Here is a 16,998-nt window from a genome sequence, read left to right as displayed (position 1 = left end):
CGGGCCTACTGGGTCGACACACAGGGAATCTGCAACAAATAGGGAAAGGGGTTTGTCTGCCTGCAGGTCTACCCACACCCTTCAGACCCCCCCCACACAAAGGTTAAGTTATGTTAGTTATTATCAGCTCTGTTCCTCCAACAAACAACATTCTCACTCTCAGCTCCAATCCTACTTCTCACTACTGGTTTTGAATTTCCACTTACTGTACCTGACCCTGAAACTGAACTGAGTTCAGAAGAGAGAATTGCCTTAATTTGATTTGTGCTTAAACAAAGGAGACACAGGAATGCACGGTAGGATACAAATGAACTCAGGTTTATTTAGGTCTACAAATTAACACTACTAATAACTCCTCTCCCGAAGGGCAGGTCGGGGTTTTTATACAGTGAGGTTCCCCCTTGTTAAGGGAAAACTCTGCCCCGAATTACTGGGGGGAGTTCATACTCAGAGGTAATTACAGGGAACTGGATGGACCATAGTCCATGGCCCACCAGGTGTTGTAACACAGTCATTCACCTGAACCCAGTATTCCACGTGTCTGTCAGTCTCCACTTAAAAAAAATTGTTGTCAAGGTATGAGCATCACCTGCAAAAATGATTTATTTCCATCCCTGGTTGCACTTGAAAACGTGATGGTGGAACAACTTCATAAACTGCTGCTGTCCATGTGGTGAATGTGTTACTACCATTGACATTAGGTATAGAGTTTGGGAATTTTGACTTAGGGATAAAAAAGCAACGTTTTTATTTGCTCAAGTCAGAATGGCTTGGCGAGTAACTTGGAGCTGACAGCATTTCTAAGCACTTGATTTCCTTGTCTTTCTAGATGATAGAGGTCATGGGCTTCGGGAATGGACGGAGTGAACATTTAAAGTGGTGGATGGGTACCAATCAAGCAGACTGCTTTGTCCTGCATGGTGTCGAGATTCTTGAATGTTGTTGCAGCTATACTCATCCAAGCAAGAGTCAGGTATTCCATCGTTCTCCTGAGTCACTCCAATGTGGTGGTGTGGTGTCAGGGAGTCAGGAGGTGAGTTACCTGCCACAAAATACCCAGACTCTGGTAGCCAAAATATTGATTTGGCCAGTCCAGTTGAGTTTGGGGGAAGCTACCAACTGATACAATAACTGGTTGGCGTCACAATCAACATACACTCTGCTCACCAATTTTATGGTGCCATTGTACCGGCTGGCAGTTAACTTTATGGAGAAGGATGTGGCTATGATTTTGGAGATAGATTGTGCATGCAAAGTCTGTTGTGGTTCTGTTTCCCTGATGATTGAAGTAACTTAGGGCGATGTATGCTAAGCCTTTTCTAAAATGTTGGGTATGTACGTGGCTTGCCAGGATCAACAAGTTGAAACCAAGCTGAACCATAGGCAACAGCTGTACACAAGAGCTCAGGCAGCTTAAATATATTATTGAGATGCTCAGAAAGGAGGGACAATAACAAAATGATTGAACCTTTAATAAATTACATGCAAAAAACAAAGTCCTTCTTGCTGGCCCAAGGGCACAAATGACCTTCTGTTTTTTCCCCCTTGTTTCCAGTTACTTCTTTAAATGTAACTGCTGGAAAACATAAAACATTCAATTAACATCTTGAAACATAAATGTTATTTAGTGTTGTAGATGGTTCCTATTCTGTTGGTTTAATTACCTGCAATTTCTTTACCCTACTGGCCACCCTACCTCCCCCTCCCACACGCACACACCACCCCCGCCCCACTGATGAACAAAACCTTTGTACGAACTTTCTTAGCTGTGGAGCTGGGTGATCCAGACTGGAGGTTTCCTCGCAACTGCCACCAAGACCACATTGCAGTTAGTTGATATTGTTTTTTATAAATTTATTTTCAATTCTTTTCCGTTTCCAATTAAGGGTCAATTTAGCGTGGCCAATTTACCTAACCTGCACATCTCATTGAGTTGTGGGGATGAGACCCTCTCAGACACGGGGAGAACATGCAAACTCCACACGGACAGTTACCTGGGGCCGGGATCGAACCCGGGTCCTTGGCGCCATGACACAGCAGTGTTAACCACTGCGCCACCGTGCTGCCCTTGCAGTCAGCTGATATGCGGTCAACTTTCAAGAAGTCAGGCGGATGATGTGTTCCTTTCCAAATACAAGACCTACGACCGGAATCATGTTATTACGAAAATGTCGAAAATGCACAACAAACCAATCAGCTTCTGAGCATTGGCCTACACAACTGACATTGGACTTTAAGAATTGTGTGAAATATTTCAGCATGAAAAGGTGCATTATAAATATTATCGGCAATAACAGTTCCTAATTCTGTCCAATGCTGATTGTCCAATTAATTTAAATTTTTTATTATTTCAGCGAAAGTGGGCGTTGCTGGCAACATAGAATATAGGAGCAGGAAGAGGCCATTCAGCCCCTCGAGCCTGTCCCGCTATTTTCCCGCCGATCTGTGACCTAACTCCATATACCTGCCAGATCACCTTCTAAATTATAGTGAAATCAGGCCTAATATGCATAATCTCTCCTCAGAACTTAACCCCTCTAGTCCAAGTATCAATTTTGTGAATCTACATTGCACTGCCTCCAAGGCCAATATATCTTCCTAAGGTGTCCAGAACTACTCACAGTGATCCAAGTGGGGTCTAACCAGGGCTTTGTATAGCTGGGGCATAACCTCTGTTGTCTTTATACTTCAATCCTCTAGATATTAGGCTAGCATTACATTAGCCTTGTTGATGATTTTCTGCATTTGTGCGTGGCATTTTAAGGATCTATTCACCTGAATCCCTAAGTATCTTTGGACACCCACTGTACCTAACCTTTTTCCATTTAGAAAGTACTCTGCTCATTCTTTTTAGGTCGAAAATGGATAACCTCACACTTGCTTACATTGAATTCCATCTGCCACAAATTTGCCCATTCACCTAGTCTGTCAATGTCTCCTTGCAATGTTATGCTATCATCTAGACTGCCTACAATGCTGCTTAACTTTGTAAAATCAGCAAATTTGAATACATGACTTTCTATGCCATCATCCAAGTCATTGATGAATAATGTGAATAATTGAGGCCCCAACACAGATCCTTGTGGTACACCACTAGTCACATCCTGCCATTACAATGGTTATCCATTATCCCACTCTCTGTTGCCTGCCACTCAACCAATTTCCGAACCATGTCAATAATATTCCCTCAACTCCGTGAGCTTCCACCTTAGTTAACAGACTCTTATATGGGACTTTAACAAATGATATTCCCATTCCACTACCTTAGACACTTCTTCAAAAATTCAATGAGATTAATCAGGCATGACCTTTCCTTCAGGAATCCCTGCTGGCTCTCGAGGTGGTCAGTTACCCCATCCCTGATTATAGACACCAGCAGTTTCCCCATCACCGATGTCAGGCTAACCAGTCTGTAATTCCCTGGTATCTCCTTTTCACACCTTATTGAAAAGTGGAGTGGAAACTTTGAAAAATTAAAGTTAGGGCATCTACAATGTGTTCCCCTACTTCATGCCCCAACTGGGGCAGCACGGTAGCACAAGTGGCTAGCACTGTGGCTTCACAGCGCCAAGGTCCAAGGTTTGATTCCCATTGGGGCACTGTCTGTGCGGAGTCTGCACGTTCTCCCCGTGTTTGCGTGGGTTTCCTCCGGGTGCTCTGGTTTCCTCCCTTCGAATCTGGCTTTGGGTGACTGTCTGCGTGGAGTTTGCACATTCTCCCCTGTCTGCATTGGTTTGCTCTGGTTTCCTCCAACAGTCCAAAGAAGCGCAGGTTAGGTGGATTGATCATGCTAAATTGCCCATTCCAGCACCGGCCTCCCCGGACAGGCGCCGGAATGTGGCGACCAGGGGCTTTTCACAGTAACTTCATTGAAGCCTACTTGTGACAATAAGCAATTATTATTATTAGTGTCCAAAGATGTGCAGGTTAGGTGGGGGTTCAGGAATAGGGAGGGGGAATGGACCTAGGTAGGGTGCTCTTGATAAGGTCGGTGCAGGCTTGATGGGCCAAATGGCTTCCTTCTGCACTGTAGGGATTCTATGGTTTCCATGGTTCTCAAAACTTCCATCAATGGTAACAGTTTATCTTGGTCCACCCTGTCCGGGCCCCTCATGCTTTTTGGACTTCTCAATCAAATCACATCTCAACCGTCTCTTTTTTAGGGAGAACAGCTTAGTTTTACCAACTTATCCATTTAACTGAAGTTCCTTATCCTTGGAATCATTCTCTACAATCCTTTCTGCACCCTCTCTAATGCCTTCACATCCTTTTTAAAGTGTGATGTCCTGAAATGGATGCAATATGCCAGCTAAAGCCGAACCAATTTTTTAATATACAGGTTTACGATAACCTTTTGCTTTTGTACTCCATACCTCTGTTTATGAAGCCAGGAGCCTTGTAAGCCTTATTAACTACTTTCTCAAACTGCCCTGGCACACTCAATGATTTGTGCACATGTACCCCAGGTCATCAGCCCCTGCAACCCCTTTAGAATTGCACTCCATATTTTATATTGACACTCTTCTTTCTTATTACCAAAATGAATCACTTCACACTTCTCTGCATTAAATTTAAGATGCCACTTGTCCGCATATTCCACCAATTCATCTACATCCTCTTGAAGTCGGCTGGTAGTGCAGTGGTTAGCACTGCTGCCTCATGGTGCTGAGGACCCGGGTTCAATCCTGGCCCTGGGTGACTGTCCGTGTGGAGTTTTCACACTCTCCCCGTGTCTGTGTAGGTCTCACTCCCACAACCCAAAGATGTGTAGGGTAGGTAGATTGGCCAAGCTAAATTGCCCCTTAATTGGGAAAAAAAAAAGAATTGGGTTCTTTAAATTTATTTTCAAAATTACATCCTCTTGAAGTTTATCACCATTCTCCTCACAGTTGGGGCAGCACAGTAGCATAGTGGTTAGCATTGTCGCTTCACAGCTCCAGGGTCCCAGGTTTGATTCTTGGCTTGGGTCACTGTCTGTGTGGAGTCCGCACGTTCTCCCCGTGTATGTGTGGGTTTCCTCTGGGTGTTCCGGTTTCCGCCCACAGTCCAAAGATGCGCAGATTAGGTGGATTGGCCAAGCTAAATTGCCTGTGATGTCCAAAGGGGTTGCTGGGTTGCGGGGACTGGGTGGAGGTGTGGGCTTAAATGGGGCGCTCTTTCCAAGGGCCGGTGCAGACTCGATAGGCCAAACTCCTTCTGCGCTGTAAATTCTATGATTCTACAAGTTCACAAGACTTCCATGTTTTTTGTCATCTGCAAATTTTGAATTTGTGCCCTATTCATCCAAGTCTAGGTCATTATCAAGAAACACATTTATTCCTCGGACTTAAATTTATCCCATGACCTTTTATTGACCTGAAATGTTGAATCTGTTTCCCTCTGCACGGATGCTGACTGACCTGTCATGCACCTCCAGCATTTAAAAAAAAAAAATATTTCAGATTTCTAGCATCTGCAGGGTTTTGCTATTGTAGAGGACTTACAGGAAATGAGTAATCAGGTTCTGGTATTATTGCCAAATAGTATGTAGGCTGAAGGACAAAAACTAAGGTCAAGCCTATGACGATTCTTGAGTTTGTTAACAATTCAATTAACTGTTGACAATTCTTACAGCCAATAATTCAATTTTCACAGGTTACTGTAGTTTCTTGTTTAAGTGCATTTCTTATATTTTTCCACCACAATTTTGATGTTTAATAGTTGAAGGTCATATCAGAAAATGTTGCATGTAATGTGGCAACCATTTAACAGCCATGAGACTTTTTAAATTTGCAGTTAAAAATATTGCAATAATTGGATAGGCATAGTGGCAATTATTCAGATAGAAGAAGAAGCCCTTTTCACATTGACAAAAGAAGCTGAGTGGGTATGAGTCATCTTCCTTGAGAAGGGCTGGAAAATCAAGAGGATGAGTCACATTAGCTTGCTCTCCTACATCTTGACTATTAATGAACTTTGGTAGAAAGCTGCTTTCCTGTTTGCTTAGTTGGAAAAGTATGTTGACTGAGAAAAAAAAACTAAAAAGGGAAGTGCAGTTAACTAATGGGGAATGGAATAAAAGTAAAATCAATACCTCCAAAACATATTGGTGCAATTTTAACTAATTCACTCTTGTAGAAAGTAACAAATAATTACAGCGGATATGTCATCTGCTTTTTGCCTTCAAAGAGTTGACATAGCTTTGCTGATACAAATGAATCATTAAAGGTTGTGCTATAATATTGGGCGAGTTGAAAATGATGATGAATGAAACTACCCTGGTTGGGGCAGTACAACATTGTGTGTACTGTTTTAAAAAAATATATATTTTATTCAAATTTTTTGGCCAAACAAAACAATACAAAGGTTTTCCTTTTTACCACAATAAAACAGTATAAATAACAGTGGCCATTTTTAACAAATAAATAAATAATATATAAACTAAATGGTAACTGCCATATCAAAAATAATAACTCTCCAAAAAATAAAATCAAACAATCCAATATACATAGCCTAATACAAATATCTATACAAAAACACCCCTGAGGACCCGCCCGGGCCCTCCCCCCCCCCCCCTGGGTTACCTTCCCATTTCCTTTATCGTTCTGCGAGGTAGTCAACGAACGGTTGCCACCGCCTGGTGAACCCTTGAGCCGAACCCCTTCGTGCGAACTTTATCCGTTCTAGTTTTATAAACCCTGCCATGTCATTTATCCAGGTCTCCACGCCCGGGGGTTTGGCTTCCTTCCACATAAGCAATATCCTTCGCCGGGCTACTAGGGACGCAAAGGCCAAGACATCAGCCTCTTTCGCCTCCTGCACTCCCGGCTCTTCTGCAACCCCGAATATAGCCAACCCCCAGCCTGGCTCGACCCGGACCCCCACCACCTTTGAAAGCACCTTTGCCACCCCCACCCAGAACCCCTGTAGTGCCGGACATGACCAAACCATGTGGCTGTGGTTTGCTGGGCTTCTCGAGCATCTCCCACACCTATCCTCTACCCCGAAAAATTTACTGAGCCTTGCTCCGGTCATATGCGCCCTGTGCAAAACCTTGAATTGTATCGAGGACAACGAGTTTACCCTACGTAGGGCATCAGCCCACAGCCCCTCCTCAATCTCTTCCCCCAGCTCTTCTTCCCATTTCCCCTTCAGCTCATCCACCATGATCTCCCCGTCGTCCCTCATTTCCCTGTATATATCTGACACCCTACCATCCCCCACCCATGTCCCTGAGATCACTCTATCTTGAATCTCCTGCATCGGGAGCTGCGGGAATTCCCTCACCTGCTGCCTCGCAAAAGCCCTCAGTTGCATGTCTCGAAATTCATTCCCTTGGGGCAACCCATATTTTTCCGTCAGTGCTCCCAGACTCGCAAACGTCCCGTCTACGAACAGATCTCTCAGTTGCACAACCCCAGCTCTCTGCCATGCTCCAAATCCCCCATCCATTCTCCCCGGGACAAACCTATGGTTATTTCTTATCGGGGACCGCACCAGGCTCCCGTCCTTCCCCTATGTCGTCTCCACTGCCCCCAAATTTTTAGTGTTGCCACCACCACTGGACTTGTGGTGTATTTCTTCGGGGAGAACGGCAACGCCGCCGTCACCATTGCTTGTAGGCTGGTTCCTTTGCAGGACGCTATCTCCAATCTCTTCCACGCCGCTCCCTCCCCTTCTCCCATCCACTTACACACCATTGAGATATTGGCGGCCCAGTAGTATTCACTTAGGCTCGGTAGTGCCAGCCCCCCCCCCCCCTATCCCTGCTACGCTGCAAGAACCCCCTCCTTACTCTCGGGGTCTTCCCGGCCCAGACAAAACTCATGACACTTTTCTCAATTCTCTTGAAAAAAGCCTTTGTGACCATCACCGGAAGGCACTGAAACACAAAAAGGAATCTCAGGAGGACTACCATTTTGACCGCCTGCACCCTACCCACCAGTGACAGGGGCACCATGTCCCATCTCTTGAAATCCTCCTCCATCTGTTCCACCAATCTTGTTAAATTAAGCCTATGTAAGGTTCCCCAACTCCTGGCTATCTGAATCCCTAAGTACCGGAAATCTCTTGTTACCTTCCTCAGCGGTAAGTCATCTATTCCCCTGCTCTGCTCCCCCGGATGCACCACAAACAACTCACTCTTCCCCATATTCAATTTGTACCCCGAAAATTCCCCAAACTCCCTGAGTGTCTGCATTATCTCAGGCATCCCCACCACTGGGTCCGCAACATACAGCAATAAATCATCTGCATACAAGGATACCCGGTGCTCTTCTCCTCCCCTGAGTACTCCCCTCCACTTCCTGGAGCCCCTCAGTGCTATAGCCAGGGGCTCAATCGCCAATGCAAACAGTAATGGAGACAGGGGACACCCCTGCCTCGTCCCTCTATGAAGACGGAAGTAGTCAGACCTCTGTCTGTTCATGACCACGCTCGCCACCGGGGCCCTATACAGCAGCTGTACCCATCCGATATACTCTTCTCCAAAATCAAATCTCCTCAGCACCTCCCACAGATAATCCCACTCCACTCTGTCGAATGCTTTCTTGGCGTCCATCGCCACCACTATCTCCGCCTCCCCCTCTGGTGGGGGCATCATCATTACCCCCAGCAACCTCCGTATGTTCGTGTTCAGCTGTCTCCCCTTAACGAACCCAGTTTGATCCTCGTGGACCACCCCCGGGACACAGTCCTTTATCCTCGTCGCCATCACCTTAGCCAGGAGCTTAGCATCTACATTTAAAAGGGAAATGGGCCTGTAGGACCCACACTGCAGCGGGTCTTTTTCCTTCTTCAAAAGGAGCGATATCGTTGCCTCCGACATAGTCGGGGGCAGCTGCCCCCTTTCCCTGGCCTCATTAAAGGTTCTCGTCAAAAGCAGGGCCAGTAGGTCCATATACCTCCTGTAAAATTCCACCGGGAATCCGTCCGGTCCCGGGGCCTACCCCGCCTGCATGCTCCCAATCCCTTTTACCACCTCCTCCATCTCAATCTGTGCTCCCAGTCCCGCCCTCTCCTGCTCCTCCACCTTAGGGAATTCCAGCTGATCCAGGAAATGCATCATTCCCTCCTTCCCTTCCAGGGGCTGAGCCTTATATAACCTCTCATAAAATGCCTTGAACACCCCGTTCACTCTCTCCGCTCCCCGTTCCATCTCTCCCTCATCTCTCACCCCACCTATCTCCCTCGCTGCTCCCCTCTTCCTCAATTGGTGGGCCAGTAGCCGACTTGCCTTCTCTCCATACTCATACTGTACACCCTGTGCCCTCCTCCACTGTGCCTCTGCCTTACCTGTGGTCAGCAGGTCAAATTCCACATGTAGCCTTTGTCTTTCCCTGTACAGTCCCTCCTCCGGTGCCTCCGCATATTGCCTGTCCACCCTCAAAAGTTCTTTCAGCAATCGCTCCCTTTCTTTACCCTCTTGCTTCCCTTTATGTGCCCTTATGGATATCAGTTCCCCTCTAACCACTGCCTTCAACGCCTCCCAGACCACTCCCACCTGAACCTCTCCATTGTCATTAAGCTCCAAGTACCTTTCGATGCACCCCCTCACCCTTAAACATACCCCCTCATCCGCCAATAAGCCCATATCCATTCTCCAGAGTGGGTGCTGTTCTTTTTACTCTCCTAACTCCAGGTCTACCCAATGTGGGGCGTGGTCCGAAATGGCTATGGCCGTATATTCCGTCCCTGTCACCTTCGGAATCAGTGCTCTTCCCAAGACAAAAAAGTCTATCCGTGAGTATACTTTGTGAACATGGGAGAAAAATGAGAACTCCTTACTCCTAGGCCTAATAAATCTCCAGGGGTCTACCCCTCCCATCTGCTCCATGAAGTCCTTGAGTACCCTGGCTGCTGCCGGCCTCATCCCGGTCCTGGACCTCGACCGGTCCAGCCCTGGATCAAGCACCGTATTGAAGTCTCCTCCCATTACCAACTTTCCCGCCTCCAGGTCCGGGATACGTCCCAACATACGCCTCATAAAATTTGCATCATCCCAGTTCGGGGCATATGCGTTCACCAGAACCACCGCCTCCCCTTGCAATCTGCCACTCACCATCACATATCTACCCCCACTATCCGCCACTATGGTCTTTGCCTCAAACAGTGCCCGTTTCCCCACTAAAATAGCCACCCCCTGTTCTTCGCATCTAAACCCGAATGGAACACCTGCCCCACCCGTCCTTTACGTAGTCTGACCTGGTCTATTAGTTTCAGATGCGTCTCCTGCAACATAACCACATCTGCCTTTAATTTCTTTAGGTGTGCGAGTACCCGTGCCCTTTTAATCGGCCCGTTCAGCCCTCTCACGTTCCACGTGATCAGCCGGGTTGGGGGGCTCTTTACCCCCCCCCCCCCTTGTCGACTAGCCATCCCCTTTTTTAACCCAGCTCCTCACCCGGTTCCCACGTACCCGTATATCCCCCCGACGGCGCCCTCCCGCCTCGACCACCCCATCCCATAACAGCTCCCCCTTCTCCTTAGCAGCAGCAACCCAGTTAACCCCCCCCCCTCCACTAGATCCCCCTCTAACGTAGTTGCACCCCCCATGTTGCTCCCAGAAGTCAGCGAACTCTGGCTGACCTCGGCTTCCCCCCCTTGTCCTCGGCCCCCACTGTGTGAGGCCCCCTCCTTCCTGTGTCCCTGTTCCCGCCATAATTACCATAACGCGGGAACAAAGCCCGCGTTTCCCACTCGGCCCCGCCCCTCATGGCCGGCGCCCACAGTTCCTCATACTCCTCCCCCCCCCCCCCCCCCAACATGGGGAAGAGAGAAAAGTTACAGGATCGCAAAACTAACAAATTGAAAAAACCATTCCCCCCCCCCTTTTTCTCGCCCCACATAATCACCCCACCACTTTGTCCCAAAAGTTCTTTCTCTCGCCAGACTATTCCAGCTTCTCGTCCACAATGAATGTCCACGCCTCTTCTGCCGTCTCAAAGTAGTGGTGCTTCCCTTGGTGTGTGACCCACAATCTCGCCGGTTGCAACATTCCAAACTGGACCTTCTTTTTGTGAAGCACCGCCTTAGCCCGATTAAAACTTGCCCTCCTTCTCGCCACGTCCACACTCCAATCCTGGTATACGCGGATCACCGCGTTCTCCCACCTACAGCTCAGAGTCTTCTTCGCCCATCTGAGGACCGTCTCTCTGTCATTATAGCGGAGAAACCTCACCACTATAGCTCGGGGTATTTCTCCAGCCTTCGGTCTTCGTGCCAGAACTCGATAAGCTCCCTCCACCTCCAAAGGGCCCGTCGGGGCCTCCGATCCCATTAGCGAGTGAAGCATCGTGCTCACATATGTCCCGACATCCGCCCCTTCTGCGCCTTCGGGATGACCCAGAACCCTTAGTTTCTTCCTCCGAGTTATTTTCCAGTACTTCCAACCTTTCCACACACCTTTTGTGCTGTGCCTCGTGCGTCTCTGCCTTCACCACCAGGCCCTGTATTTCGTCTTCGTTTTCAGCAGCCTTTGCCTTCACGACCAAAAGCTCCAGCTCTTGGGTCCTCTGCTCCTCCTTTAGCCCTTCAATCGCCTGTAATATCGGGGCCAACAGCTCCTTCTTCAACTCCTTTTTCAGCTCTTCCACACAGCGCCGCAAGAACTCTTGTTGGTCCGGGCCCCATAACAAGCGGCCACCTTCCGACGCCATCTTGCTTTGAGCTTCTCTTCCTTGCCGCTGCTCCAGAGGATCCTCCGCAATCCAGCCCCTATCCTCTCCCTTATCCATGCGTGTCCGGGGGGGGATTCCCTTCTGGTTTACCGCACAGTGTTTTTGGCCGTTTAAATTGCCATTGGGGCTCCTATTAAGAGCCCAAAAGTCCGTTCCAACGGGAGCTGCCGAAACGTGCGACTTAGCTGGTCATCGCCGCACCCGGAAGTCTTGTGTGTGCTGTTGTCGCGCAAACCCATCGCACTTCCGCATTCACTTCCAGAAGGATACTTGTGTTGCAATATGCCATCTGATGCACAATACTAGAAAGTTGGTGTTTTGGATGCCTTTTGATTGGCGGCAAAACTAGCCAATAACTTCTCTTTCATCTGAGTTTAAACAACATCAATAAATGGAAGCCAGCAGAGCGGGAGTTGCAATTAGTTCAAAAGAACATGTTATGACAAGAAGATAAAATAAATAAAGGTGGTAGGCTGAATCAGTTGAATTAGTTGAATCAGTCATGATAATCCTTTGGGTTAAAACTTAACTGATTCACTGGAAATAAATTTAGTTGGTGAACATTATTTGAGGGAGCATAGAATTTAGCACAAATTTGTAGTTGGATCTTTTATTTTGGTATTGCTTTGAAATTGTGAGATTTTTTTTCAAATGTTTTAATAAAAATAAAATGCAGGTGAACAACAAGGAAGAAATAAATACTTCATTTTTTGAAGAAAAATTAGTGCGTGGAGAATTTAGTCTGGGAAATATGAGCAATAGCTTTTCCATACTTTTAGAGGTTCACTAACTTATTATTTAAATCAAGCTTAATAGGAACACACATTTGATTTGTTCAGGGTGAGCCAGTTGTTATTATTGGAGACAATCAGAGAAACACATAATGGGATCATATGACATTCCTCAGTCCACTATTTGAATGCAGGCTTTAACCTGTTTATTTTAAATGTGTTTACACCCGCATTCATATATCAGACAGAGCAGGTAATATGAGTATTGCTGAAAAAATACTCATGCTATCAAAGTTTTTCATCTTGCACTCATCAGTTGGCAAGAATACCAAATTGTAAAAGGAACAATAATTTACACTGCATGAGAAGAGAGTGCTGATTGATTGACAAGTGGATTCTGATTGGTAGAGTTGTTGCCATGGAAAATGCACCAGTTAACTGATAACTGCCAAGTTTTGTTTAATTTCAAACCAAGCCTGTTGACTCTGATGGTTTAAGATATTGCCCTGGGGATTTCAGCAATACAAAGGGCGGGATTTACTGACCAACCCCTCACAGCACCAGGGTCCATGGTCCGATTCCCGGCTTTGGTCACTGTCTGTGCAGAGTCTGCAGGTTCTCCCTGTGTCTGCGTGGGTTTCCTCCCACAAGTCCCAAAAGACGTGCTGTTAAGTGAATTGGATTCTGAATTCTCCCTCTGTGTACCCGAACAGGCGCCAAAATGTGGCAACTAAGGGCTTTTCACAGTAACTTCATTGCAGTGTTAATGAAATTAAATGAAATGAAAATTGCTTATTGTCACAAGTAGGCTTCAATGAAGTTACTGTGGAAAGCCCCTAGTCGCCACATTCCGGCTCCTGTTCGGGGAAGCTGTTACGGGAATTGAACCGTGCTGCTGGCCTGCCTTGGTATGCTTTCAAAGCCAGCGATTTGGCCCTGTACTAAATGTAAGCCTACTTGTGACAATAAAGATTATTATTATTACATGTTTTTCGGTGGTGCAGGCAGCCTGCCAGCAGGGTTTTCTGCTCCCGCCATTGCCAACGGGGTTTCCTGTTGACTGCATCCTTCATTGCGGCATCAGCTGGACCGGAATATCCCGCCGGCGTGAACAGCTGGTAAATTCCGTCCTTAGGTTCTGTACTACCAAATGATTACATGCCATATGAGCTTGCTTAGCATTGGTCCACTATTATTCAAAGGGTATTTTTTTTGTTGATTCATTTTTATGAATTCCTTTGGGGATTTAAATTATTTATTATTCCTCCCTAGTTGTTGAAAGGTCAATAAGGAGCCTATTGCAGGCCTAGAGTCAAGATAGTTGGCCTATCCCTGAAGTACATTAGTGAACCTATTTTGATTTTAAGACATCATAGCAATTTTTATCATTATTTTTCTGGTGTTGGCCGAAAGATTATTGGATGAATTAAATTATTAGAACTTCCCTTGTTGGATTTCTAGTTTAAACTTCTGGGTTGCTAGTCCAGTACTGTAATCTAATTAGGCTGCCATTCTGGTTCATTGAGTTGCTACTGGAGAGTCTCGCAGCATAGCATAGGTGGCGTACAGCTAAGACAAAGAGACCAGACAGGAAAAAGAGAGACCATACTGGAAACTTCACTTGGAATAACCATGGCATCTAATTAGGGCAGTAACCATACTGACGTAAACAGAACAATAATTGCATGGGTAACTTACCTTTAATGGTGCATTGAGAGAATTTAGGTCAAGTACGGTAAAGGCCACTGTAGCGCACAAAGACTCCGTGAGACGAATAGAGTGAAGTCGATGAGGCTTTATTAAGCGTGTCTGTTCCCCTGCAGCTCGATAGTAAACTGGTCTGCGGGGGAAGACTCCGGCTTCTTATACTCCGCCTTCAGGGCGGAGCTAGAGGTCAACGGCCAACCAGGACCCGGGATCTGTCAGCCAATGACATTAGGGCTTCCAGTCCCACATGACCCCCAATACATACTACCACAGCCACCAAATACAATCCCTCAATACAGGTGCAAAAAGTATACTGATCCAAATCACAGGAGTATGCCAAATATTCTGGCATTTTGAAAAACTGGTTAGCTCAGTTGGTTCGAGTATGATTCAGAATGAGGTGGGTTCAGTCTCTGTACTGACTATGGTAGTTCATGGAGGTCTGCCTCGCTGCCTTATCATAGAATTTACTGTGCAGAAGGAGGCCATTCGGCCCATCGGGTCTGCACCGGCTCTTGGAAAGAGCACCCTACCCAAGGTCCACGCCTCCACCCTATCCCCATTACCCAGTAACACCACCCAACACTAAGGGCAATTTTGGACACTAAGGGCAATTTATCATGGCCAATCCACCTAACCTGCACATCTTTGGACTGTGGGAGGAAACCGGAGCACCCGGAGGAAACCCACGCACACACAGGGAGGATGTGCAGACTCCGCACAGACAGTGACCCAAGCCGGAATCGAACCTGGGACCCTGGAGCTGTGAAGCAATTGTGCTATCCACAATGCTACCGTGCTGCCCCTTCAGGAGAGGTGCTCCTCAAGATGTATACAACCAATTGCCCCTCTCCAATAGAGGGAGGCGCCCGTGAACTTTGGCTAATTACATCAGGTTGAGAAGTCATAAATGCAAAAAGAAAAAGAAACAATATTGTAATAAGTTTTCTAGATGTATTTGAACAAGCAAATATTTTAACATTTACAATTGAGAACCTGACTAAAAGCTAGTGGTGTGTGTATAGGGGCCATCCCTTTTTGCTTCATTGCACAGGGGCTGGTTTAGCACAGAGGGCTAAACAGCTGGCTTGTAATGCAGAACAATAATAATAATAATAATGTAGCGCGGGTTCAATTCCCGTACCCGCTTCCCCGAACAGGCGCTGGAATGTGGCGACTAGGGGCTTTTCACAGTAACTTCATTGAAGCCTACTTGTGACAATAAGCGATTATTATTTCCCAGGTAATAAATTCCATGTTGTGTAGCATTCTGAAATATTTTATTTTAAATGATGACCTTTCTTAGGTATCTGTTGTTATATTAGCCATATAAATGTAATAAATCAGTGCATCACAGATGTGGGTGTTTGCATATGATTCTCCTAAATAGTGAGCGCTCCTTTTCAGATGTCATTCCATCAGGAAAACAAAGGGGAAACAACATATCATACCACAAAGAGGCAAAGATGGTTTCAAGGTCAGTTATCCGAACAGTCCTTCCAACAGCCTATTTGATAAATACATTGGTAGAAATTATAGGATCAAATCTCTTTCCCAGCCTGTCAGTCTCTGTAAATGTTTGGAGCTGCATAAAAAGGACAATAATAACAGACCTCCTTTTATTCCTTGATTTTGAGAAATGCTCAATTCTGTCTCTATCCAGGTCATGTGCTAAATTTGGAGTTTACCATATGTCAAACTATGGATAGAAGACAAGGTTTTATGCCTCCAGGTCATAGCATGTTGATTCAATGTTGCACTGTGCAAGATAGATTTTACAAAGCCCACAAAACGTGTACGGCTTAAAATAATTATGTTATTCGACAGAGTGTTTGGAACATTTATGATCCTATTGTAATTCCCTGTATCAGCCAAAGCCATGGAACTTAGAACCATAGAATCCCCACACTGCAGAAGGAGACCATTCAGCACATCAACTTTGCGCTGACCCTCCGAAAGAGCACTCTACCTAGATCCACTGCCCCACCCCATCCCCACATCCCTGTAACCTAACCTATACATCTTTGGACACTAAGGGGCAATTTAGCATTTTCCAATCCACCTAACCTGCACAGCCTCCCCCCATTTGATTAAATATTTTCTTTTCCCATTTAGATTTTCCAGTTAAATGGGCAACTATTTCCAACACCCTTGCCAACGGCGTTTAGCAACTCGCTGCGCGAAGTAACTTGTCACCTTAGCTTCCCTGCCAAAGGGAAAATGTTATGATTATACATAATGTATTAGCTTCAAATAAGATTAAAGGCTGATCATGAACTCTCTCTGTGGTACTTCAACAATTCATGTCTTACAGGTCATCTTCAAAGACAAGGCGCAGTCCCCATCCGTAATGGGTCTGTGAAGGACTGTAGGCATCTTTTTCTGTTGGAAAGACAATCGGTTATATTTGAGGGTCTCCATTCTGCATCAAGCATGGCTGACCATGGATCTCAAACACTCATAACCACCTGCCATGAGCGTGCTGGAAAGATTAGGAGGTTCACCCAAGCCATAAGCAATCCTTCTATAGCCAACAAGGAGTAGGACTTGAAACTGGAACTTCTGGCTCAGATACATTAGCACTACCCCATGAGCCTACAGGCACAACACTCAACATGAAATTAGAGGAAAAAAGATCAGTATTCACATTCTCACTGTCCCATCAGATTTATCTGGCGTAAGAGGGTGCTGATAAACACCCTGGACTCTGATTGGTAGGGGTGTTGCCATGGAGAATGCATTATTGAACAGTAAATTTCCACAGTATGTCTCTTTTTTTCATCAATATTCAAGTTCTGTACTACCTAACAGCACTATGGGGGTACCTACACCACCTGGACTGCAGCTGTTCAAGAAGACGGTTCACCACCACCTTTCTAAGGGCAATTAAGGACGGGCAATAA

At 46.1% G+C, this 16,998-nt stretch overlaps 1 long non-coding RNA gene across 1 annotated transcript; it reads right to left on the bottom strand.

The window, feature by feature from the left end:
* Positions 1-297: 297 nt before the first annotated feature.
* Positions 298-16,672, bottom strand: LOC140394834 (uncharacterized). The gene is made up of 2 exons (XR_011936026.1): positions 16,408-16,672; positions 298-1,576 (listed from the first exon to the last, which is right to left on the bottom strand). It is a non-coding gene; the product is annotated as an uncharacterized lncRNA (long non-coding RNA).
* Between the last annotated feature and the right edge of the window lie 326 nt (positions 16,673-16,998).

The sequence above is a fragment of the Scyliorhinus torazame genome, chromosome 18 (assembly GCF_047496885.1).
Source record: "Scyliorhinus torazame isolate Kashiwa2021f chromosome 18, sScyTor2.1, whole genome shotgun sequence".
Taxonomy (NCBI): Eukaryota; Metazoa; Chordata; class Chondrichthyes; order Carcharhiniformes; family Scyliorhinidae; genus Scyliorhinus; species Scyliorhinus torazame.
Note: the sequence above shows the minus strand (reverse complement) of the source record. Positions and strands in the feature narration are given on the sequence as shown.